Raw genomic sequence first — 25710 nt, forward strand, 5'->3', positions numbered from 1 at the left:
ATGGATAAAGTAGAAGGAAGGTCTTCCCTTGTAGCTCAGTCGGTAAAGAATCTGCCTGCAATGCGGGAGACCTGGGTTTGATTCCTGGGTTTGATTCCTGTGTCGGGAAGATCCCCTGGAGAAGGAAATGTCAATCCACTCCAGTATCCTTGCCTGGAAAATTCCATGGACAGAGAAGCTTGGCGGGCTACAGTCCACAGGGTTGCAAGAGTCGGACATGACTTAGTGACTCAACCACCAAACTACCAGAAGGAAGGTCGCCTTGATATGGAAAAGAAGCTTTCTTGTAAGGTGAGGGTAAAAAAACATACATAAAACAAAAATCTGTGAATGAGGACCCCTCGTGTCTTGAATGTTTCAAGAGGCCAGAAAATTGAGCTAGTACTCAATTTTGGTTCTATATGTATGCTCTCTATAAAAGTCTCTGATATTTATATTTACTTTATATTCTACAAAAAGCAATTGGTTTCCACAAAACTCTATTTTTCAATTATATCAGTATTAATTTGTATTTTGTTTTATATTGTCATTAACTTATTTTGTTGCAAGTTTATACTGCATTATGTACAATAAACAAATATGTTTATATTTAGCTTTATAGTTGAACATATCAAGTTACATTTAAATAAATAACTTAAGCAAATTCTAGGGCCTGTGGATTTTTGTATGTTTCTTTTCCTCTTAAAATGGGTCTGTGAATGTATACAAAAGTATGAGAAATGTGAGTCTAGTGTATTAGACTGCTCTCTTTGCCTGGCTAATTCCATTTCATCCTTAATATTTCATGATAAGCATGTTTTGTTGTGAGTTGCTTTCACTAGAACAGAATAATAAGAATAATAATATTCTTATATTCTTAAGAATATTATTAAGAATAATATTAATAATAATAATATTCTTATATTCCTAATAATATTATTCTTATTATAGAATAATAAGTGGTATTATTCACTGCTATTAGAGCAGGCACATCCAAGAACTATGATCACTTGCCTACTACATTATGTAACTTCTGGGTATTGTCCATTTGCTCACTGAGATTTTTCTCTACCCTGCTCTCTTCTATGGAATGGTGATGTGGATGATTATCATCAATAAGCCCCCTTATCTCCTGCTCTTCATTTGGGTTCAGCCAGTATTGAAACTTCAGTACAAGAGTAGAGAGGGGGATACAGGGGAATTAAATGCCTATGTTTTTTCTTGTTCTTTTTTGTAAGGATCACGTTAGGCTGGAAGTGTTTGTTGACAAAGGGCCCTGCCCCTCTGAAGGTGGCTTCCTCTCCAGAGTACTGTCCCTCTCTTATACTCTCAGACAGGGTTCCAGTAACAGATCCCTCTCCTCAGTTGTGTTCTGATCGACCTTACCCATGACTTTGTAAACAGTGTATTTACTAAACACTACTCAAATGATTCTAGTATTTTTGAGTGCTTTCAATTCTACATTTTGTGGTGATAGATTCTTCTTTTAAAGCTTCATTCAATCTCTGTGTGTGTTAGTCGCTCAGTTTTGTCTGACCCTTTGCAACCCCATGGACTATAGCCTGCCAGGTTCCTCTGTCCATGGGATTCTCCAGACAAGGATACTAGAGTGGATAGCCATTCCCTCCTACAGGGGATATTCCCAACCCATTCATTCAACGTCTAACACAGTATTTGGAATGCAAGTACTTCAAAGATATTTCTTTGACAAATATAGTTGCTATTAGTTAGAGGTATTGATTAAATCAGAATTAAAATTCAGATCTAGAGAAACAATCCTATAGGCAACACTATTAGTTTAAAAATATTAGCTTTCATTTTTTATTTTAATCTGCATCTATGTGTATTATAAAATTGGTGATTGTAATAAAGGCTACCAAGAAGTTTTAAAGTAATAATTGTGTGACTTTAAATCACTATGCATACTTGGTAGGATGTAGTTCTTTAGGCTGATGTTTTCTGTAGAACATTAGCTTGTTTTAGAAGTTTCTCCATTATACCCAGTGTTGGTTCTATTAGTGTTGTAATAATTGTTTACAGTTATCTTGCAAAGTAACGTTAGTCATGTCTTTCTACATGAACTTAATGCCTGGTGTTTCATCTGTAAACATGATGAATGTAATAAAACTCAAAATTAAACAAACCATTATGTATGAGAGGATCACTGTCTTTTAAGTATTTGGAGTAGTTGATAGGCTGCAAAGGGCACTTTAAATGGAGAAAAATGTCATTTCAAAGATTTTGGAAGCATGAGAAAAATTTTATATGGGGGAGTCACTAAAAGATGTCATTGATATTTTATCTTCTCCCAGTATATATATATATATATATATATATATATATATATATATATATACACACATATACATACACACACACACACACACACATATATATATATATATATATATATCTAAATGGATTGTTATTGTCCTTTGAATAAGAATTCAACACTTGTAATAAATATACTGGAGTATAATAAATATATAAGAATACGTAGCAGACTCTTCTATGCATTTTTATGTACCCACAGATCCTATTAGATCACTATAGCTCCCTGTCTTCGTTGATACTGCCTTAGACTAAAACAATGTCAAGTGTCTCTTGTATTACTGTAACAGGCCATTTTACTACGTCTCATGTCTCATTCAGTCTTGACCCACAACTCTTTGTTCTTTATGTGCCAGCTAAGAAAATACTTCAAAAGGACACATTTAATCTTCTCACTTTCTTATTTAAAATTCTGTAATGTTTTCCAATAGATCAAGGGAAAAGTGCAAACAATTTAAAATATAAGATTCTCTATTATTTGGCCCAGGTTACCTCTGTAACCTACTTTGGGTAGGTTCAAAGCTTTCTCAAGTGTGTCTCTGAATATTCTCTATATACTGATGTCTGTGCAGTTCACTTAAGCAACAGCTGGTGGATGTTTGGAGTAATTTCATGGAAAGAAAATAAAAACAAAAGGACATATGGGTATGCAGTCTTACAAACTGTGCATTTACTGAGCAAGGAGGCTAAATATATATGTATTTACACATCCTATATGTACATATATATCTCAAAATATATATTTAGTAAACATACACAGTATATATACATATATCACATATTTATATCTATATATATCACAATTATTTCATATAATAAGGAACACTTTAATACTAAAACTATTATGTAGATTCAAACATTTAAAACCCATCTAGATATATTTAAATTTAGGAAATATTTTCTTTCCTTTATGTGTTCTACTTCATCGTGAATTGTCACAAAATTCAGTGTGGACTTGGAGCAATCTATGAGTCAATATTTGAGAATCACTATAAGTATTTTGTACAAATTGTTTATTCTGCCTGACGAATATCCCTCTTTCTCAAATTATCACCACCATTACATACAGTATGAGATGTATTTTCATTCCATTCGACTGTAAGTCTTAGTTTCAATTTTACTTTTCTACTAAGTTTTCCTAAACTCTCCAAAGCTGAATGGTTTCTCTCTGTGTCCCATAGCGTTTATTATGTACCACCATGGATCTGATGTCTTGTATTTTCTCATTTGTCTCTTTTCCTCAGTACATGTAAGATTCTCAAGATCAGGGCTTGAGTTTTCTTTACCAAGATAGGCTTACTGGTGCCCGTCTTGCCCAGGCCTAGACACAATGTGGTCAAAAATAGTCTAAAGACTGAATAAGCCAATGACTATATCACAATTTCAGCAAGCAAATTAATTTTAGGACAAGTTGTGTATTAAACTGATTCTTTGAAGCCAATTCAGAGTTCTCCAGTCATGATCAGAGATACTCACTTGTTTTTCCCTCCTTTGATTCTGTCCTCACTGAGGAAGTTTTAGTTATGTTTTTCTTGGTATATTTGGAAAGAAAAATTTCTAACTATGAGATACGCACTGTCATGAGAAACTGATAAACCAATAACTAGTTTACCCTACTGTCATAGACTTTGATTCTTATTATCCTTTAAAACAATTAAACAAAATATTTGGGTATACATGTATATCTGTCTATAATATTTGTCAATCCATGTGGAATTTTTTTCCTTAAAGTGTATCATAAAATGTATTTAATAAATGCACACACGTAAAATCACACATACACAGAAAAATACTAGCCTTATAATTGATAGGCTTATCTTCAATATATGAAATTACTTTGGAAAGGGAAATAATGACTACTCAGATGTCACTTTTATAATACACCCAATGTAATCTGTCTCTAAAAGAAATTATTAATATTTATTGTTAAATAAAAGATTTTTTAAAATATAGACATTTTGAAAGTTAGCTATATTGAGAAACTCCAGGGGATAGTGAAGGAAGAGAAGCCTGACATGTTGCAGTCCATGGGGTCACAAAGTTGGACAAGATTTAGTGACTGAATAACAGCAGCAAAGGTAATGTAAAGTTGTAAATAATTAGTTGATGACCTAATTAAAAATAAAAGTTGATGTTCCTTATATATTTGTAAACATATAGACTTTTTGTCCTTCAATGATAAAGTATGAATTAAATTGGCTTTTCCCTTTTTTAATTAGTACACAGTTTATGTATGTTTTATAGTATCAGTATATTCCAATATCGGAGAAGGCAATGGCACCCCACTCCAGCACTCTTGCCTGGAAAATCCCATGGATGGAGGAGCCTGGTAGGCTGCAGTTCATGGGGTCACTAGGAGTCGGACACAACTGAGCGACTTCATTTTCCCTTTTCACTTTCATGCATTGGAGAAGGAAATGGCAACCTACTCCAGTGTTCTTGCCTGGAGAATCCCAGGGACAGGGGAGCCTGGTGGGCTGCCATCTCTAGGGTCGCACAGAGTCAGACATGACTGAAGTGACTTAGCATAGCATAGCATAGCATATTCCAATATACATAACATTCTTCTTTCTTTTTCTTACATATTCTTTTATGCCCATATTCAAAATCAGTTTTCTTTCCCAGTTTTCTATTATTGATTTGTTAATACTGAAAGATTTAGACATCAGCATTAATAAAAACAGGGTCCTAGAAAGTAAATACCAGCTAACAGAGTAAATATGAGATCACACACTAAAATTTTACTGAAAAGCTCAACATTCAGAAAACTAAGATTATGGCATCTGGTCCCATCACTTCATGGCAAATAGATGGGGAAACGGTGGAAACAGTGGCTGACTTTATTTTGGGGGGCTCCAAAATCACTGCAGATGGTGACTGTAGTCATGAAATTAAAAGATGCTTGTTTCTTGGAAGGAAAGTTATGACCAACCTAGACAACATATTAAAAAGTAGAAACATTACTTTGCCGACAAAGGTCCATCTAGTCAAAGCTATGGTTTTTCCAGTAGTCACATATGGATGTGAGAGTTGGACTATAAATAAAGCTCAGCACCAAAGAATTGATGCTTTTGAACTGTGGTGTTGGAGAAGAATCTTGAGAGTCCCTTGGACTGCAAGGAGATCCAACCAGTACATCCTAAAGGAGATCAGTCCTGAATATTCATTGGAAGGACTGATGTTTAAGCAGAAACTCCAATACTTTGGTCACCTGATGCGAAGAACTGACTCATTTGAAATGACCCTAATGCTGGGAAAGATTGAAGGCGGGAGGATAAGGGGATGACAGAGGATGAGATGATTGGATGGCATCACCAATGCAATGGTCATGAGTTTGGATAACTCTGGGAGTTGGTGATGGGCAAGGAGGCCTGGCCTGCTGTGGTACAGGGGGTTGCAAAAGTTGGACACAACTGAGCGACTGAACTGAACTGAACTGATTCAGTCTTCCTATTGATATAAGAATAAGTTTAGAGACCTTTCATTTTGTAACAGACACCATCTTATTTTAACTGGAAAAATTGCTCACAGTCTCTTTTCATGTTTCAATCCATGGTAACTAGAATGTTTCAATGTTAGATAAATAATGCTATGAAATTTTATACCAGTTTCATAGTTGATAGAGAGATCTTTTCTGCATAGGTTGATTCTTTGACTCCCTTGGAATTTTTATTTAAGATTCTAGTCTATGTGACTCAGAAATTTATGCATCATTATTATCTCTGTACCAATCATTTGCAATCCTGATTTCTGTTAGTAATCAGGTAAAAAAGTATAAAATCATGTATACTGAAGTAGGGTGAACTTTTCCTCCCCTTGTACAGAATTGTTTGGTTTTGTATTTGTCTTTATTTTCTCATCTCTGCTTTTTGGTGGAAGGAATTTATGGGAATACCAGAAGCCCTGCCACCATCAAACACAGGGAGATAATGTCAGAAAACCTACTTACCAAGGACTAGTACTTTTCTTCCAGTGGTTTATTGATTTCAAGTTCTCAGTACTGACCAAGTGAGCATTCTACTTTTAGGAAGAAAGAGAGCTTAAAACAAATTGTCTTTTCAGTATGCTCGGTTGAAAAGACAGTTACCAAATCTCTATTCTGTGTCCTATAATACTTTTTTTTTTTCTTTCTTTTTACTCACAGCATATTCTGCCTGTGAGTTCTGGCTTCCTTTTTTAACCTACCCACATGCAATCTTTCCTAACTGTGCTGTGTGCCTGTGATTACTTCTCCAATTTGTAAATGTCTCTTTGAATTAGCATCTCTCAGTTTGTAATATGTTTGGCCAAAATCAAATCTGGCAAGACAGAGAAGGAAATAGATTCAGCAATAAGCCTAATTACCTGTGAACTGAAAAGCCTTGCACATGTTTGATCTTGATCTTTGAGAGTGAAGTATTAATGCATACTTACTGAAAAAAACATAGACATAGACAAGAAAGGCATGTTCTGTGTTCCTAGAATATTTACAGAAAAAAAAAGGCATGTTCTGTGTTCCTAGAATATTTACAGAAAAAAAAAAAAAAACTAGCTTTCACATTTCAAGAGTAGTTCCCTCTGAAAACAGTTAGAGTTATGAGAAAAATTGCAAATATATAAAATGTAAACTTTTAACCATAACCAAAATATAGAATAAAAGTTTCAATCAGTTGTTTTATCTACTACTGTGCTATGTTGCTGCTGCTAAGTCTCGTCAGTCGTGTCCGACTCTGTGCGACCCCATAGATGGCAGCCCACCAGGCTTACCCGTTCCTGGGATTCTCCAGGCAAGAACACTGGAGTGGGTTGCCTTTCCTTCTCCAATGCATGAAAGTGAAAAGTGAAAGTGAAGTCGCTCAGTCCTGTCGGACCCTCAGCGACCCCATGGCCTGCAGCCTACCAGGCCCCTCTGTCCATGGGATTTTCTAGGCGAAAGTACTGGAGTGTGGTGCCATTGCCTTCTCCAATTGTCTTAACATATGTTTATGTAATATAATTTCTGTAACGACTTGTGCTATACACAAGAATTTTGTACAACTGCTTACATTATCAAAAGAGTAACCTACGTTATGTGAATGAGCTCTTGAAAAGCAAAACAAAAAAATGTTAAATTATCTTTCTTTCACTAAATAACTTTTTTTTCACCAAATGAGGGGTTACAAGTATGATATTCAAACAAAGAAGTTCATTTATAGTAGACTGTAGAATGTATAGTTTATTAACAGACATTAAGATAGACTACAAGTTTACACTATGAAGATGGTTGTGGAATTGGCATCAGTTCAGTTCAGTCACTCAGTCGTGTCTCTTTGTGACCCCATAGACTGCAGCACGCCAGGCTTCCCTGTCCATCACCAACTCCTGGAGCCTACTCAAACTCATGTTCATTGTGTTGGTGATGCCATCCAACCATCTCATTGTCTGTTGTCCCTTCTCCTCCCACCTTCAATATTTCCCAGCATCAGGGTCTTTTCCAATGAGTCCATTCTTCAAATCAGGTGGCCAGAGTAGTGGAGTTTCAGCTTTAGCATCAGTCCTTAAATATTCAGGACTGATTTCCTTTAGGATTGACTGGTTTGATGTCCTTGCAGTCCAAGGAATTGGCATAAGAATGTGTAAATAAACCAATGGAATAAACTGAAGAAATCTGAACTAGAACCATGTAAATATAAAATTGTGATATAATATTGGTGGCATCATAAACCAATGAAGAAAACTTGAACCATTTAGTAGAAGGTATAGGAAATAGTCTTCTCTGGGGAATAAAAAAGTTAAATCCTTACCTTATACCATATACAGGCTTAAATCCAGCTGGATTAAATATTTACATAAAAAGGCACCTATAATTTTAATGACATATTATATAGACTATAACAGTGATAAAAAAATTCTCACCACAAGACCATAATGCGAATCCTTTATAATTGCTTGCCTCATTTTCTTCCCATCTCAGATAATAATAACAATAATAATTGATGTTTGTTTAGCATTTACTATTTACTGCTACTATTACTATCACTGGGGCTCCCCAGGTGGCACAGTGGTAAAGAATCCATCTGCCAAGGCAGGAGACACAGGAGATGTGGATTCGGTCCCTGGGTTGGGAAGATTCCCTGGAGAAGGAAATGGCAACCCACTCCAATATTCCTGCCTGAGTAATCCCATGGCCCGAGGAGCCTGGTGGGCTACAGTTCATGGGATCACAAAGAGTCGGGCATGACTGAGCATGCATGCACATTACTACTACTGCTGCTACTACTACTACTAATGATGATAACAATAACTGATGTTATTGACACTTACTTTAGCAGAAATGCTAAATTCATTACAAAAAACAGTACAGCAGGTACTATGAAAACTGGGTTTTTAGATATTCCATACCTGATAAGGAACACAAAACTAATAAATGTTAATTAAACCTTTGAAACCTTTGACTTTGAAACCCTGAAACTAACATATTAATTTTCTACTTAATCATTCCACTGGAGAAGGCAATGGCACCCCACTCCAGTACTCTTGCCTGGAAAATCCCATGGATGGAGGAGCCTGGTAGGCTCCAGTCCATGGGGTTGCTAAGAATTGGGCACGACTGAGCGACTTCACTTTCACTTTTCACTTTCATGCATTGGAGAAGGAAATGGCAACCCACTCCAGTATTCTTGCCTGGAGAATCCCAGGGACAGAGGAGCCTAGTGGGCTGCCCTCTACGGGGCCACACAGAGTCGGACACGACTGAGGCGACGTAGCAGCAGCAGCAATCATTCCACAGTTAGCTCTCACATGATTCTCCTTGAAGATATAACAATTCCCTGATTATTTATCTTTTGGAGGATGTCACCATGAGATGAAACATGTATTCCTCCTGACTTATTTTCTCTTAAAACTCTTAAAACTTAAGCACCAAAGAGGAGGTGCTTAATTGAATTGAATGTATGGGTTCAATTAAGATATCTTGTCTCATTTCAAGAAACACATGTTTCTTATTTAACAAACACTCTAGAGCAATTATTCTTAACATCAAAATTACTGGTTAGTCAAATTTTTAATTTACTCAAAATGTACATTAAATATTCAAAGTCAAATATGTTCAAAATGTATTTTGTCTTTCACTCCAAGGCATGTGTATTATACAAATATAATCCAGAATATTGTAGTCTGTAGAAGATAGGATTATTTGTTTCCAGTGGAGGTGCAAACAAATATATGATGCCCCCAAATTTAAAAATAATAGAAAATGGCAATCCATACAAGCAAATCACTATTTATACTTAAAAAACCAGTCAATCCTAAAGGAAATCAACCCTGGATATTCATTGCAAGGACTGATGCTGAAGCTGAAGCTTGAGTACTCTGACAACCTGATGTAAAGAGCCAATTCATTGGAAAAGACCCTGATTCTGGGAAGCACTGAAGGCAAAGGGAGAAGGGGATGGCAGAGGTTGAGGTGGTTAGATAGCCTTACCAACTCAGCATGAATTTGAGCAAATTTCAGGAGATAGTGAAGGATAAGGGATCCCAAAGAGTCAGACATGACTTAGCAACTGAACAACAATCTTTTCTGTGGTTTTACACAAAGATTTACACAAAGAGTATAAATCTGTATTTAATGTTCTACATACCATCCTAGTGTTCTGAGATCTTGACTCAAGAGAAGTGTAGCTGGGTACCACTCATTCTTTCTCAAAGCGTAGAGGAAAAAATCATATTTATCAAAGGATTGGAATGTTGAAGCAATGTGTAAAATTTAAATTTTATGTCTTGATTCACTCTCTAACTTATACCCAATTACAACCATATTATTTTTTGTTTTGTTTATTTTGTTTCATTTGCTTGACCACGAGATACAAAGAGCAAGATCTATCAGTCGTCTGCATTGGTATAGCTGCATCATATTTGCTTGACCCTAATTATATTTTAATTATCATTTTATATAGATGTTTAATTATTAAAACATTTTTTGTATTTTTTGTAAGTTACTTCAAATTCATTGTGTAAAGGGCAAAGCTGTAAATAGATTTCATTCAAAGACTGGCATTTATTTATTGGTATGTATTTGATCAAGGTCATCAGCTCTCATATTGAGCTTATCCCTCAGACTGAATATGCCTCTGAAGTTTTCCTGAATGATTTGATGGTTTGGTCTCTACTAGAAGCACCTCTGGAGTTGATTCTTACTGGTGATTTTAAATGTTTATCATTGACACTGAGGCTGTGCTGCATTTAAGTGTTCTCCTAGATATGTCTGCCTGCAATGCAAGAGAATTCGGGTTTACCCCTAGGAGGGGAAGACCCCCTGGAGAAGGGAATGGCAACCTACTCCAGCATTCTTGCCTAGAGAAGTCCATGGACAGAGGAACCTGGCAGACTAGAGTTCATGGGGTCGTAAAGAGTTGGACATGACTTAGAGGCTAACACTTTTTCAGTTCTCCCAGATCTCAGGTTGCACATAACCATAACACCCTGACAGATATTTTTTCTTTTTTGCAGTTGTTTAAAATTTTTATACATGGCTTAAGACTTTTTCCTTAGTAGTTTTATCTGATTTTCTCTCATATGAGCCTGTCTTAAATTTTTGTTAAATGTACATAATAATCAATGTTTCCCCAATCCCAAACATTTAAGTTATGAAGATAGATTATTGTTTCAAAATGTAGTTATTTTATTGATATAAACATATTAAAAGTTGTTGGACTAATGTAGAATTTCATGCTATCATGTATGATTTATATCTCTTAAAAGGGCTTCCCAGATGACACTAGTGGGAAAGAAGTCACCTGCTAATATTGGAGACACATAAAAGGCTTGGGTTTGATCCCTGGGTTGGGAAGATCCCCTGAGGGAGAGCATGGCAACCCACTCCAGTATTCTTGCCTGAAGAATCCCATGGACAGAGAAATGTGGCGGGCTACAGTCATGGGGTCACAAAGAGTTGGACATAACTGAAGCAGCTTAGCACAGCATGCACATACCTCTTAAATTCATGCCTGGTACAAAGGATTCAGTAATAACTAGCTATGACGATGAGGAGGGGGCTTATTATGTTTATTACATTGACCCTTAATTTATATTGACATGTAATTATGATTCCGATATTTTCATGCTTATTCTGCATGTTTTTCTTTTTTTTCAAATCTAAATATTTTATTGTATAGTTGTTACACCCCAAATTGTGCTTTTTTCACTATATACTTTTAACTTGAAGACATCTGTAAAATTAGTATATTACATACATCCTGAAAGAAATTCCACTAACTATAAGCTATTTAAATATTGCATATACAAAGTATTTAAAGGGGGGAAGGGGAAAAACTTATTTATAAAACAGAAGTCGGATGTAGACTTAACAATTACCAGGGGATACAGGGGAGTGGGGTACATTGGAAGATTGACACTGGCATATACACACTACTATACATAAAACAGATGGAGTGGGAAGTGACAACCCACTCCAGTGTTCTTGCCTGGAGAATCCCATGGACAGAGGAGCCTGGCAGGCTACAGTCCATGGGTTTCCAAAGAGTTGGATGTGACTGAAACAACTTAGCATACATAAAACATGTAACTAAAAACCTGCTGTATATCACAGGGAACTGGACTCAATACTGTGTTCTGTATGACAAAAGAACAAGTGGATATATGTATAACTCATTCACTCTGCTATACACCTGAAACTAATTCAACACTGTAAATCAACTATACTGCAATAAAAATATAAGAAAGTATTAAAGGAAGGCCAGTACCATATAAACAGCATACACTTAAATAAAAAGATGAATATTTAACATAAAGGGTAATGTTTTTTTTTTTCCCCACTAATAAGCTAAAGGTCCATTTCAAGATGTTTCTTTCTTTAGTATGGTTAATTTGTTTTATTAGCAAGCAAAGCCCTATAAAGGATGGCATCATCTAGTCCTTAGACTCAGATTCATCTTCATCTTGTCTAATCTGGAAGTAACGAAGCTCATAAGTCTCCTTGTCAGATGCAACCACAGGAAGCCAATCATGAAGACTGTTCTTTTTAAGGTATTTCTTGGTAAAGTACTTCAAATACCTTTTAGAGAACTGTTTCTCAGAAACAACTATGATTTTATTCTTGAAGTGTTCAATGTGAACGACATTCCCAAGATTTCCAGTCTTTCCATTCACTTTAACCTTCTCCAGCATAAACTGTTCAACATTTCCAGAATCAAAAACTCCATCTTCTACTGGATGAGTAAACTCCAAATTAAACTTCCAGGTTGACTTTTTAGGCTTCTTGTCTTTCTTCTGCACCATCTTGAAGGCTTCCTGCACAATTAGAGCCTTTTTTTTTTTTTTAAGTTGACTTTTTCTTGTAATTTGGCATTACCTGGAACTTGATGAGTATGTTTCATAGACTTAATTGCAAGTTAGGAAAAACAATAGGTACAATGAGACTTAAATGTGCATACTTTGAGAAGACATGTGTCTGTGTACTTTCTCAGGTTGCAATTGAAGTATTGATAGCATCTGTGACATGTCTATCACCTGATATATTCAAAACAACGTGGGACAATACTAAAGCTTTAGTGAAATAAGATGGATTTGCTCACATTATGTGCAGATGTGAATAATCATTAATATAGCTAATTCAGAAATTAAAATTCAGGAATTAAATATTTAGGCAATTAGTTTTATTAAATGAATAAACATTTTGACAGCTTAACCACTAAAATACCTTGTTCAGTTCTTTCACATTTGAGGTGAGGAAACTGCGGCTTCAGTGGGTTGTTACTTGTCTGAGTTTATGTGAGTTTTGATGGACAGAGTCAGGTCTCCAACCAGGAAATTTTTAAGCAAAATTCAGTTCTTTTTTCTACAACAAGCTTCTTCTTTATTGTGTTTATTATTTTCCTCTGAGGGTGTGTGTGTGTTGTGTGTGTGTGTGTGTGTGTGTGTGTGTGTGTTTGAATGATGATGGTGGCAGTGAGTAACAAATATTACATAGTTTTTATAAAGTTATTGTACCTAACACAAAACTTTAATTTAGACACCAACATAGTCAAAATGTTTGCTAAATTTTTCTTTTTAATGTACTTCTAGCTCTTTCCCAAATACTGAACAGCCCTATCCACCAACTTCGCATTGATTTCAAATATCAGAAAAATTCTCCCATTGTTTTATTATTAAAAAACACTTTGTTATAAGGTCTTATGATTCCTGTTTTCAGTCTGCACAGCTCTTCTGGATTGTTGGCAAGAGATATTATCAATGGAATTTAGAAGCAGCAAGCTAACATTAATTCTGTATAGATATATGCAGTAATCTCATGGTTAAGATTATACTAGAAAGGCAATGTAAAAAGTAAAAAAAAAAACAAAAAACTAAATCTTTTTTTTTTTTTTTTTTAGTTTCATGACATAATTTATTTCAAGTGAGGATATCAGGAAAGTTTACTTTCCATAAATTACTCTCAGATGTCTGTGCCTGAGAACTTTGATGATAAGAACTTAGCAATGTAGATACATATCCTCTGAGTCCTCAGATGGGACTACTGCAGTAAAAAGATCAAATATAGCCCAATAGAAGTGAGTCTCAATATGCAATTTCACACAATATGCAATTTCAAATTAGTTACCTGTAATATTGTTTTCTTCTCCATTTCTACCAAGAAGCTGATTTGGGATTCATTTATATTCAGTAAACAAAATGAAATCTCTTTCTGTCACTGCTCCTAGCCTCAAAGCCTAGAGGAGTGCGGCAGAGATTAATGGTCGTGATTAGCTCCCCACAGGTTGTGGTTTCATGCCCCAGTGATCGTTCTGTCATTATTCTGCATGAGATGCAGCTCGAGCCACATATGCTTTCAGCCACAAAGCCAGACAAGACCAAAAGGTCAGGCTACTTAGTAGCTTGATATTCCCTCATTCTGGCACGTATACTCCTAGCAAAAAACCATTGGGATTATATAATTACTGTATTAACATGGATATATTAGGTTATGTGGTAGGGTCTATTGTGAAGTATAATAGATTAAAATTAAGGAAAGAACCATTTCCTTTATGGCATCCAGTTGTCTACTGTATTCAACAGGAAGAATATACTAGACAAGTGGCTTTGATCAATCAGGAGTAGTTTTTTTTTTTTTTCCTAATTTATTTATTTTTTATTGAAAATTAATTGCTTTACAGAATTTTGCTGTTTTCTGTCAAACCTCAACATGAATCAGCCATAGGTATGCACGTATCCCCTCCCTTTTGAAACTTCCTCCCATCTCCCTCCCCACCCCACCCCTCTATGTTGGTACAGAGTCCCTGTTTGAGTTTTCTGAGCCATACAGCAAATTCCCATCAGCTATCTAATTTAATTAGGAGTAGTTTTGAAACAAGCTCTCACTCCCACACATCATCTCATTCTCAATCATTCTATTTTGTGAATTGCAGATTTTGAATTTCTGCCTATTTCTTACATTCCCACTTACTCTATATTTTAGGAAAATGGTACTAAGTCTGTCAGTGTCTCTGCACTTCTCTCTGTTGCAAGTCAAGCCATAACTTTGAGTTTATCATTCAAAAGAGTAGGTGCTTTTCCTATTACAAAATAGAATGGCCCTCAAATTAAATCCTCTAAGCTCCATTGGGACATAAAAATTTAAAATAAACCTGCTCCTAAACTTTTCCAAATTCCCCAAATGGATTTTCACTAAATACTTCATATTTCTCACAGGTATGAAATATGGGGATTAGGGTGGCACAACTTTAAGTTGCTATAGTCAAATGCTGCCAGATTCTGATACCAAGAAGAGTAAATAGTATTTCACAAAACTAGGAACTTTAAGCAAATTTTCTCATATGCTTTTATTCCTCAAAAAAATTGTTTTTTTCTCAGAAGTTTTCCCATACATTGAAAAGAGTATATGGCACTGGTTTCATTTTACCTGTTGGCTCTGGGGCTAGTTTAATTCTAAATGTTTAGTACTTGAATTATAAGGCATTTGATTCTTCATGACTTACAGCTCTAGTATCCTTTACCCCCAAAGAGCTTAACCATCCTTGTTGCATCAGTGAGTTTTCTGTTTCTTTCAGTTCCCCTTTATAGTGTGTTTTATAAAATAATAATTTATAGGAACACATATGTCAAGTATCTTAAAATGTCAAAGTACTGCTAATCCGTATAGAATAATATTAGTTTCACTATATGTAGCATTTAATAATTTCAAAATTAAGTAACTAATAGATTTCAGTCCTTTCCAAAATTAAAAGATTCAGTTTTTGAAGGGGTGCTAACATTATTATGAGAATGAATAACATTTATGAAAATAATATCTCCATTGCATTGTTATATACATGTCTGTTAAACTGAATATAAATCAAACATTTTTGGAAGTAAATAATATAAATATTATCTAACTATTAGTTTATTCCCAATTGCCTATTAATAAAGAGAAATGGAAACTAAGATTTAGGATGATTGAATGATGCATGGGAATCATTACTTCTTATCCTAAAGGGGAAGTAATGCTCATAGCTTAAGTGAAAAGTCACACCGAGATGTTTCAGAATTGGAATACTTGGAGTTGACTTCCTGTATAATTTCTAAGCTATTCAAATTATTTCTAAATATTATGATCTTTTATAAATATAGTCCAAAGGATCATTCCATAGAGTTTGCAGTTCAACCTAGAATAGGGTAAATCATGGGAAAAATATTTCATACTACTACCTGATCTCAGAAATGGAGCTACTATGTGCTGATTAAAAAGACAGAAAGCAAACATTGACTGTATAATGGAACATTTTTTAGTGTTCATATTTGCTTTAAGGGCTTGATTACATATTTATTTATGGATATTACTACAATTTTAGTTAAATATTTACTATAAGCTTTCCAGTAGAATATGTGTGTATGCATAAATACCTACACACACATGCCTTTAGAAACACTCCAAAACAAATCATAAAAATACAGCTTAAAAGAGGCATTCAAAGTGTTAGGTATGTTAAAGAAAACTTTAACATATGATAATGAATTGGGTACCAGATAATTACTAGACTCTTGTGAAATTCTTTAGTGATTAAATGAGGTAATGAGTATTTCTTTCAGTTCTATTTTAAACTTCTGTTGGAGAGAAATATAATTGTTATTAGAATGGCCAGACTGTTTAATGTTATTCCATGTTTAATTACCCACTCTTTTCTGACCAAGAAGAAGAGTAAATTTCAGGGAATGGGTAAATTGGCCAAATTTCAAGTGTGGTAAATTTCATGCAACTTTTTCCTTTTTCTCCACCATTCATTTATGCCCAAAATAAGTTTTAATTTATTAGACATTCATTAGAGATTCAGTACTTGGTTATACGTGTAGCACTCATATCCATGAGTGAGACAGTGCATGGCTGGATCTGTGGGGGAAAATAGAGTGTTGAAGCCATAAGGTGGTAGTGTGCACAGGTCAAGGGTACAATATCTGTAGGCTAGTGGGTGAGTCATGAGCTAAATGATCTGCAGGAAACTAAATGTTCTAATGCAGTGTGTTAGGTGGTGAGATGGAAAATGAAACATCACATCATCGTGTTCTCTTTTAAAAATTTGCAGCTATATCCTGCAACTTTACTATAGTCATTGATTAGTTCTAGTAATTTTCTGGTGGAGTCTTTAGGGTTTTATATGTAGAGGATCATGTCATCTGCAAATAGTGAGAGTTTTACTTCTTCTTTTCCAATTTGGATTCCTTTTATTTCTTTTTCTGCTCTGATTGCTGCGGCCAAAACTTCCAAAACTATGTTGAATAGTAATGGTGAAAGTGGGCACCCTTGTCTTGTTCCTGACTTTAGAGGAAATGCTTTCAATTTTTCACCATTGAGGATAATGTTTGCTGTGGGTTTGTCATATATAGCTTTTATTATGTTGAGGTATGTTCCTTCTATTCCTGCTTTCTGGAGAGTTTTTATCTTAAATGGATGTTGAATTTTGTCAAAGGCTTTCTCTGCATCTATTGAGATAATCATATGGTTTTTATTTTTCAATTTGTTAATGTGGTGTATTACATTGATTGATTTGCAGATATTGAAGAATCCTTGCATCCCTGGGATAAAGCCCACTTGGTCATGGTGTATGATCTTTTTAATGTGTTGTTGGATTCGGATTGCTAGAATTTTGTTAAGGATTTTTGCATCTATGTTCATCAGTGATATTGGCCTGTAGTTTTCTTTTTTGTGGCATCTTTGTCAGGTTTTGGTATTAGGGTGATGGTGGCCTCATAGAATGAGTTTGGAAGTTTACCTTCCTCTGCAATTTTCTGGAAGAGTTTGAGCAGGATAGGTGTTAGCTCTTCTCTAAATTTTTGGTAGAATTCAGCTGTGAAGCCGTCTGGACCTGGGCTTTTGTTTGCTGGAAGATTTTTGATTACAGTTTCAATTTCCATGCTTGTGATGGGTCTGTTAAGATTTTCTATTTCTTCCTGGTCGAGTTTTGGAAAGTTGTACTTTTCTAAGAATTTGTCCATTTCTTCCACGTTGTCCATTTTATTGGCATATAATTGTTGATAGTAGTCTCTTATGATCCTTTGTATTTCTGTGTTGTCTGTTGTGATCTCTCCATTTTCATTTCTAATTTTATTGATTTGATTTTTCTCCCTTTGTTTCTTGATGAGTCTGGCTAATGGTTTGTCAATTTTATTTATCCTTTCAAAGAACCAGCTTTTGGTTTTGTCAATTTTTGCTATGGTCTCTTTTGTTTCTTTTGCATTTATTTCTGCTCTAATTTTTAAGATTTCTTTCCTTCTACTAACTTGGGGGTTCTTCATTTCTTCCTTTTCTAGTTGCTTTAGGTGTAGAGTTAGGTTATTTATTTGACTTTTTTCTTGTTTCTTGAGGTGTGCCTGTATTGCTATGAATTTTCCCCTTAGGACTGCTTTTACCGTGTCCCATAGGTTTTGGGTTGTTGTGTTTTCACTTTCTTTCATTTCTATACACATTTTGATTTCTTTTTTGATTTCTTCTGTGATTTGTTGGTTATTCAGCAGCGTGTTGTTTAGCCTCCATATGTTGGAATTTTTAATAGTTTTTCTCCTGTAATTGAGATCTAATCTTACTGCATTGTGGTCAGAAAAGATGCTTGGAATGACTTCTATTTTTTTGAATTTACCAAGGCTAGCTTTATGGCCCAGGATGTGATCTATCCTGGAGAAGGTTCCATGTGCACTTGAGAAAAAGGTGAAATCCATTGTTTGGGGATGAAATGTCCTGTAGATATCAATTAGGTCTAACTGGTCTATTGTATCATTTAAAGTTTGTGTTTCCTTGTTAATTTTCTGTTTAGTTGATCTATCCATAGGTGTGAGTGGGGTATTAAAGTCTCCCACTATTATTGTGTTATTGTTAATTTCTCCTTTCATACTTGTTAGCATTTGTCTTACATACTGTGATGCTCCCATGTTGGGTGCATATGTATTTATAATTGTTATATCTTCTTGGATTGATCCTTTGATCATTAGGTAGTGACCTTCTTTGTCTCTTTTCACAGCCTTTGTTTTAAAGTCTATTTTATCTGATATGAGTATTGCTACTCCTGCTTTCTTTTGGTCCCTATTTGCATGGAAAATCTTTTTCCAGCCCTTCACTTTCAGTCTGAAATGGATTAAAGACAATCTCTTTAACAAGTGGTGCTGGGAAATCTGGTCAACCACTTGTAAAAGAATGAAACCAGAACACTTTCTAACACCATACACAAAAATAAACTCAAAATGGATTAAAGATCTAAACATAAGACCAGAAACTATAAAACTCCTAGAGGAGAACATAGGCAAAACACTCTCTGACATATATCACAGCAGGATCCTCTATGACCCACCTCCCAGAATATTGGAAATAAAAGCAAAAATAAACAAATGGGACCTAATTAAACTTAAAAGCTTCTGCACATCAAAGGAAACTATCAGCAAGGTGAAAAGACAGCCTTCAGAATGGGAGAAAATAATAGCAAATGAAGCAACTGACAAACAACTAATCTCAAAAATATACAAGCAACTCCTACAGCTCAACTCCAGAAAAATAAATGACCCAATCAAAAAATGGGCCAAAGAACTAAATAGACATTTCTCCAAAGAAGACATACAGATGGCTAACAAACACATGAAAAGATGCTCAACATCACTCATTATCAGAGAAATGCAAATCAAGACCACTATGAGGTACCATTTCACGCCAGTCAGAATGGCTGCAATCCAAAAGTCTACAAGCAATAAACGCTGGAGAGGGTGTGGAGAAAAGGGAACTCTCTTACACTGTTGGTGGGAATGCAAACTAGTACAGCCACTATGGAGAACACTGTGGAGATTCCTTAAAAAACTGGAAATAGAACTGCCTTATGACCCAGCAATCCCACTGCTGGGCATACACACCGAGGCAACCAGAAGGGAAAGAGACACATGTACCCCAATGTTCATCACAGCACTGTTTATAATAGCCAGGACATGGAAGCAACCTAGATGTCCATCAGCAGATGAATGGATAAGAAAGCTGTGGTACATATACACAATGGAGTATTACTCAGCCATTAAAAAGAATACATTTGAGTCAGTTCTAATGAGGTGGATGAAACTGGAGCCTATTATACAGAGTGAAGTAACCCAGAAGGAAAAACATCAATACAGTATACTAACGCATATATATGGAATTTAGAAAGATGACAACAATAACCCTGTGTACGAGACAGCAAAAGAGACACTGATGTATGGAACAGTCTTATGGACTCTGTGGGAGAGGGAGAGGGTGGGAAGATTTGGGAGAATGGCATGGAAACATGTAAAATATCATGTATGAAACGAGATGCCAGTCCAGGTTCGATGCATGATACTGGATGCTTGGGGCTGGTGCACTGGGATGACCCAGAGGGATGGTGTGGGGAGGGAGGAGGGAGGAGGGTTCAGGATGGGGAGCACATGTATACCTGTGATGGATTCATTTTGATATTTGGCAAAACTAATACAATTATGTAAAGTTTAAAAATAAAATAAAATTAAAAAAAAAGAAAGAAAAAAAAATTGCAGCTATAACATAAACTACATGTGTGAAAAAATTAGGCACTTTTGAGCAAAATTATGCCCCGACCAGTAATACTGAAGAAGCTAGGGTTGAACAGTTCTATGAAGACCTACAAGACATTCTAAAACTAACACCCAAAAAAGATGTCCTTTTCATTATACGTGACTGGAATGCAAAAGTAAGGAGTCCAGAAATACCTGGAGTTACAGGCAGATTTGGCCTTGGAGTACACAGTAAAGCAGGACAAAGGCTAATAGAGTTTTGCCAAGAGAACGCACTGGTCAGCAAACACACTCTTCCAACAACATAAGAGATGATTCTACACATGGACATCACCAGAGAGTCAATACCAAAATCAGGTTGATTATCTTTGCAGCCAAAGATGGAGAAGCTCTATACAGTCAGCAAAAACAAGACCAGGAGCTTACTGTGGCTCAGATCATTGAACTCCTTATTGCCAAATTCAGACTTAAATTGAAGAAAGTAGAGAAAAACTCTATAGACCATTCAGATATGATCTAAATCACATCCCTCATGATCATACAGTGGAAGTGACTCCAGGTGTTCGATCTGATAGACAGAGTGCCTGAAGAACTATGGAGTGAGGTATGTAACATTGTACAGGAGGCAGGGATGAAGACCATCCCCAAGAAAAACAAATGCAAAAAGGCAAAATGGCTGTCTGAGGTGGCCTTACAAATAGCTTTGAAAAGAAGAGAAGCAAAAAGCAAATGAGAAAAGGAAAGATACATCCATTTGAATGCTGAATTCCCAACAGTGGCAAAGAGAGAGAAGAAAGCCTTCCGCAGTCATCAGTGCAAAGAAATAGAGGAAAACAATAGAATGGGAAAGACTAGAGATCTCTTCAAGAAAATTAGAGATACCAAGGGGACATTTCATGCAAAGATGGGCTCAATATATGACAGAAATGCTATGGACCTAACAGAAGCAGAAGATATTAAGAAGAGGTGGCAAGAATACACAGAAGAACTATACAAAAAAGATCTTCATGACCCAGATAACCACGATGGTGTGTGATCATTCACCTAGAGCCAGACATCCTGGAATGCAAAGTTAAGTGGGCCTTAGGAAGCATCACTATGAACAAAGTTAGTGGAGGTGATGGAATTCCAGTTGAGCTATTTCAAATCCTAAAAGATGATGCTGTGAAGGTGCTACACTCAATATGCCAGCAAATTTGGAAAACTCAGCAGTGGCCAGAGGACTGGAAAAGGTCAGTTTTCATTCTAATCCCAAAGAAAGGAAATGCCAAAGAATGCTCAAACTACCACACAATTGCACTCATCTCACATGCTAGCAAAGTAATGTTCAAATTTCTCCTAGGTAGACTTCAACAGTATGTGAACCATGAACTTCCAGGTGTTCAAGCTGTATTTCTAAAAGGCAGAGGAGCCACAAATCAAATTGCCAACAGCCATTGGATCATCAAAAAAGCAAGAGAGTTCCAGAAAAATATCTACCTCCGCTTTAATGACTATGCCAAATCCTTTGAATGTGTGAACCACAACAAACTCTGGAAAATTCTTCAAGGGTTGAGACTATCAGACCATTTGACCTGCCTCTTGAGAAATGTATGAAGTTCAGGAAGCAACCATTAGAACTGGACATGGAGCAACAGACTGGTTCCAAATAAGGAAAGGAGTACGTCAAGGCTGTATATTGTGACCCTGATTATTTAACTTATATGCAGAGTACATCATGAGAAATGCTGGGCTGGATGAAGCACAAGCTGGAATCAACATTTCTGGGAGAAATATCAATAACCTCAGATATGCAGATAACACTGCCCTTATGGCAGAAAACGAAGAACTAAAGAGCCTCTTGATAAAATGGAAAGAGGAGAGTGAAAGAGTTTGCTTAAAACTCAACATTCAGAAAACTAAGATCATGGCATCTGTCCCATGACTTCATGGCAAATAGATGTGGAAACAATGGAAAGAGTGGCTGAATTTATTTTCCTTGGGCTCCAAAATCACTGCAGATGGTGACTGCAGCCTTTAAATTAAAAGATTCTTGATCCTTTGAAGAAAAGTTATGACCAAGCTAGACAGGGGAGACATTACTTTGCCAACAAAGATCTGTCTAGTCAAAACTATGGTTTTTCCAGTAATCATGTATGAATGAGAGTCTTGTACTATAAAGAAAGCTGAGTGCCAAAGAATGGATGCTTTTGAACTGTGGTGTTGGAGAAGACTCTTGAGAGTCCCTTGGACTGCAAGGAGATCCAACCAGTCCATCCTAAAGGTTATCAATCCTGAATATTCATAGGAAGGACTGATGCTGAAGCTGAAACTCCAGTATTTGGCCACTTGATGCAAAGAGCTGACTCATTTGAAAGAATAAGGCCCTGATGCTGGGAAAGATTGAGGGCAGGAGGAGAACATGATGACAGTGGATGAGATGGTTGGATGACCTCACCTACTCAATGGACATGAGTTTCAGTAAACTCTGGGAGTTGGTGATGGACAGGGAGGCCTGGTGTGCTGCAGTCCATGGGGTCGCCAAGAGTCAGACACAACTGAGCAGCTGAACTGAGCAAAATTATACGTAAAAAGTGTTAATACTATATCTACTATAAGATTATGTATGAGAAAGAGAAATCCATGAGATGGGCTAAATGCTGGTGGACGTCAGGTTCTGAGAGAGACCTGTGGCAAAGGACAAGAGGGTGTTAGCAAGCCCACCCTCCCACGTGGAGGGGCACTGTTGAGAAAACAAAGGTTAACAGGTTTCACCAATTCAGAGGCTGTTACTTGGAGATTTAGAACACCCAAATCTCCAACTGGCTTTTTTATGCATACGAAAGCTTTTCATCATTGTGCCCCTCCACACCAACACCTTCTCTAGCCCTAACAGTCAAAAATGTCATATTCATTTGAAGTCAAATGAAAGTGGGGCCACTAGAGTTTCCTGAACAGTTAAATTCTAACAACCCAAGTGTCTTTCTTACCACTGTGGATATTCTGCCCTGTCAAATTCCTCTCACTAGAAAGTCTTCTCTGAAGCACCATACACACGACAGTAACTTGTCGAGTCCTAGGCTAGCTGAGTTCTACCAAGCTCCTCTTGGAACTCTGTTTATGACCATTTCCTGTCCACTGATAAGAAGCCCTTTGCAGCACTGGTACTAATTCCCAGGTGCCAATCATGTCTATGCTCTCAGAAACATTAGGAAGGTTTATTTTTGCCAAAACACTTTTCTTGCTGTTTTCTTTTAGCTCTCACCTCATTGTTATTTGCTGAATTCTGAACTCTTTGGGGGAAATAAGCAATATGTTTATAACTATTGAGTAAGTGGATAGAAGGATTTTGCTGGCAACAGTGAAATATAAGGGAAAGCAGATAATTGGCAGTATGGGGTTCTTTCTGAGAATGATTTCACTGCCAACAGTTTTAGCTATGTTTGTAGTGATATAAAAGAAAATTAGGAATTTGCAAATATTTTAGAGTTAAAAATATAATTTAACCTCTGTTTCCCCCGCCCCCCCCTGGTGGTTAGATTTATTTTTCCTTTCTTTTCTCATTGAAATGGATATTTAAGAAAAGTTGGTAATGGTAAATCCAGGAACAGTGTAAGGATTCTAAAAGCTGTTTAAACTTTACTGTGTCTTTTAATGAAAAGGAAATCACGTATAAGAAACAGATGGCCATTCAAAGGAATTCAGATTAATATTATTTTATTGAATTATAAAATTATTGGAGAAAATAAGTTTAGATAGAATTCATGGTATTTACAAAAAAAAAAAACAAAACACAATTGCTTCTTTAAACAAAGCAATAGAATTTATGAAGGGGCCTCAGCTATATGTTTGAGAAGGCAATGGCACCCCACTCCAGTACCTTTGCCTGGAAAATCTCATGGATGGAGAAGCCTGGTGGGCTGCAGTCCATGGGGTCACTAAGAGTCAGATATGACTGAGCGACTTCCCTTTCACTTTTCACTTTCATGCATTGGAGAAGGAAATGGCAACCCACTCCAGTGTTCTTGCCTGGAGAATCCCAGGGATGGGGGAGCCTGGTGGGCTGCCATCTATGGGGTTGCACAGAGTCGGACATGACTGGAGTGACTTAGCAGCAGCAGTATGTAGATAAATCAGACTTATAGAGATTTTTCAAATTTTAGATGCTAATTTCCTTGCCTGTTTGCTTAACTCTAATTCTCTTCCACTAAAGTAGTAGTTTATGACCTTGGGTATATATTCGTATTGTGTAGGAAGTTCTTATTTGTTTATTCACATTATTTATTTGGATTCGAATAGGTATAAATAATTCTTTAAGGTTTGCAGGTGGTTCCAAAATACAAGCAGGGTTGAAAAACACTGTGTTAGGAGTGAGGAAGTCTCTCTTTGTGAATCGTCCAGATACAGACAAAATCCCTTCTATATAAGAAATTAATGATTATATTTATTCTTTTTATAATGAATAATACCTGTTACAATCCCTCCATGGTTCAGTGTTTAGAAAAGGACAAATTAGTGCTGATTTATGTCCTTCTTCAAGATTATGATATCTGTCAATCTAGAAACCATCTACAAAATTACCTGTGCCCATTTTGATACAGGGTAAGTTTTCTTTGAAATATACTCTTTTAACCTATGAAAGGATAATGGCTCTTCTGAAATAGCATGCATTACAAAAATCATTTTATTAATGAAAATGTTTCACTATAAGAGAAACCTGAGTGCTAGGAATTAGGTCATAGGTAACCTCAAGCTCACCACACACACATATATATCAGTTCAGTTCAGTCGCTCAGTTATGTCCGACTCTGCGACCCCATGAATCACAGCACGCCAGGTCTCCCTGTCCATCACCAACTCCCGGAGTTCACTCAGATTCACATCCCATTGAGTCGGTGATGCCATGCAGCCATCTTATCCTCTGTCGTCCCCTTCTCCTCCTGCCCCGAATCCCTACCAGCATCAGAGTCTTTTCCAATGAGTCAACTCTTCACATGAGGTGGCCAAAGTACTGGAGTTTCAGCTTTAGCATCAGTCCTTCCAGTGAACACCCAGGACTGATCTCCTTTAGAATGGACTGGTTGGATCTTCTTGCAGTCCAAGGGACTCTAAAGAGTCTTCTCCAACACCACAGCTCAAAAGCATCAATTCTTTGGTGCTCAGCTTTCTTCACAGTCCAACTCTCACATCCATACATGACCACAGGAAAAACCATAGGCTTGACTAGACGAACCTTTGTTGGCAAAATAATGTCTCTGCTTTTGAATATGCTATTTAGGTTGGTCATAACTTTCCTTCCAAGAAATAAGCGTCTTTTAATTTTATTGCTGCAGTCACCATCTGCAGTGATTTTGGAGCCCAGAAAAATAAATTCAGCCAGTGTTTCCACTGTTTCCCCATCTATTTCCCATGAAGTGATGGGACCAGGTGTCATGATCT

General features: G+C 36.3%; 1 pseudogene; it reads right to left on the bottom strand.

Annotated features, from left to right (window-relative positions):
• Window positions 1-12195: 12195 nt before the first annotated feature.
• Window positions 12196-12564, bottom strand: LOC781924 (hCG15121-like pseudogene; annotated as a pseudogene).
• Window positions 12565-25710: the final 13146 nt, after the last annotated feature.

Source organism: Bos taurus, chromosome 20, assembly GCF_002263795.3.
Source record: "Bos taurus isolate L1 Dominette 01449 registration number 42190680 breed Hereford chromosome 20, ARS-UCD2.0, whole genome shotgun sequence".
In the NCBI taxonomy this organism is placed as follows: domain Eukaryota; kingdom Metazoa; phylum Chordata; class Mammalia; order Artiodactyla; family Bovidae; genus Bos; species Bos taurus.